The sequence below is a fragment of the Oratosquilla oratoria genome, chromosome 13, assembly GCF_046742065.1.
Source record: "Oratosquilla oratoria isolate Oo_2021 chromosome 13, ASM4674206v1, whole genome shotgun sequence".
NCBI classification, from domain to species: domain Eukaryota; kingdom Metazoa; phylum Arthropoda; class Malacostraca; order Stomatopoda; family Squillidae; genus Oratosquilla; species Oratosquilla oratoria.
In genome coordinates this window covers 17,624,186-17,626,537 of record NC_134789.1, presented here as the reverse complement: position 1 = coordinate 17,626,537, position 2,352 = coordinate 17,624,186, and positions in this window count along the sequence as shown.

The following is a 2,352-nucleotide window of genomic DNA, read 5'->3' as shown; positions in this document are numbered from 1 at the left end:
TATGTGTGTGCGTGCGTGCGTGTGTGTGTGTTAGGTTACAACAATACATGCAAATCTAGCCTCTCATCCGGAAGGGTAATAGCTGTCGATCACACGTCTAACACGTGATCCAGGACGATTGTAACAAACAAAAATAACATACATAAATGCATACACACATACGCACACACAGTCATACACATACACATAGTCACACACACACACACACTGTCATACACACACACAGTCACACACGTAAACACAAACACACACATACACACACAAACAACACCTAAAGCTAAAGTTGATCTTATAAAAATAATAACAAATAAATCAATGAATAACAAAAGAGAGAAGCCAATCAGTAAATGCTCAACGTAATTTGAGGTCAGACTGAAACGAGCTCAACTTCTGAGAAGGCGAACGAATTCCTATCAAATGTTTCCGAATTCCTCAACTTATCACCCTCATCACGGTGTCGCTGCTATCCTCCCATACTACAGGCAATTTTATTCACCTGAGCTTAGCGCTTGGCCCATACACCACTCGTCTATGGTTGCAATGGTCTCCAGGCCAAACGTCCGTTTTCAGTTGATATGGAATTATTGGTGTTTAACACAAGATGGTCTGTAACGAGGCATCGCCGTATTGAATGTTTTAATGGCCCCTCCACGTTGTACTTTACTTTACTATCGAAAATTTAATTAGTCTTAATTCAATCTAATCTAATATGTATTATCTAATATTTACTTGTTATCTAGTTGATGTACCTATTCCTTACGTTTTCTTCGAGCAGTTTCCATTTTCTATTTATCCATGAATCGAAATATGTATCACTTTTCTTATTTAGTCATTGTTTATTTTTGTATTTTTTTTTTACAAAAACATCAATAATAATGATAATAATAATAACAATGATAACAACAAAAACAATAACAATAACAAAAACAATAACAATAACAGCAATAATAACAATAATATTAATAACAATAATAGCAACAATAATAACAATAATAATAATTGCAATAATAATAATGATCGTTTTTGCACGATCGATTACTTACTCTTTCATTTCTGACTTTCCCTGTTCTTCACTTATGAATGCGTCTGAAATTCTTCACATCCGCGACAAAAATTACGCGGAAAGGAGAACGACAACAACAAAGAGTTCGTTTCATTTGTTTACATTTTCATCTCGCCACGTTTTCGTATTGATAATAATTCGGTTTAAATTCGCGAAACTTCCCCTACCAGGAGGCTAGGAGGGTGCTCCTTACAGATGACTTTGAAGCGTGGAATTTAATGAACCATGCCCTTGGTCCAACTCGTTAGTGGCCGAGTTCCAATTGCCGTCACCTCGACCTCCGTCGCGAGTCGCGACGCTCTAATCCGCTCGGCCAGCGAGCATCTATAAGAACATTTATCAAGCTGAGTGGATCCACCAACGCCAGGCCACTGTGTTGTGGTCAAGGACCCGGTCTAGGGACGAAATGCCAGCCTACAGGGCTGCACAGTCAACCGGGGAAGCTGTGGGATCACATGCAGAGGCTTCTAGTTACGGCAAGAACGGCATAAGGCGTTACCTTTGGGCAACAAGGTACGTCGCTTTTGAAAATTTAATGTCATAGTTTCCATCAGTCAGAAAAGAATATCTAAAAGACAAATAAAATAAATTGTAGAATACTAAATTAAACAACAATAAAACAAATAAAAATAAAATTATAGAATTACGATGAATAAGAATAAAAAATAAATGAAAACAATTAAAAATAAATAAATTGATAAATAAAACAAAAGCAAATAAATCAAATAACAAACAAATAAACAGAATGAAATACGATAAATACAACAACAACAACAACAACAGCAACAATAATAATAATAATTGTAATAATAAAAAGTACAATCATTAAGTGAACATAGATAAGAAACAATACATAAAAAGAATACATATATCGATAAAACAAATTACAAGATAAACAAAATAAAAATGGTGTTGGGGCCAGATGGAACAGTGTTGCTAACAACAATGTTGCAAAGATGGACACGATCTCATAAGGACCCACATCCTGCAGACTTCCCCAACTCCAAAAGGCACACAATATTTGTATAAAAAAAGTAAATGAAGACGTGTACAAAAGGAAATTGAATTAAAATAGATAACTCAAATTATATATATATATGTATATATATATATATATATATATATATATATATATATATATATACATATATATATATGTGTGTGTGTGTGTGTGTGTGTGTATGTGTGTGTGTGTGTGTGTGTGTGTGTGTGTGTGTGTGTGTGTGTGTGTGTGTGTGTGTGTGTGTGTGTGTGTGTGTGTGTGTGTGTGTGTGTGTGTGTGTGTGTGT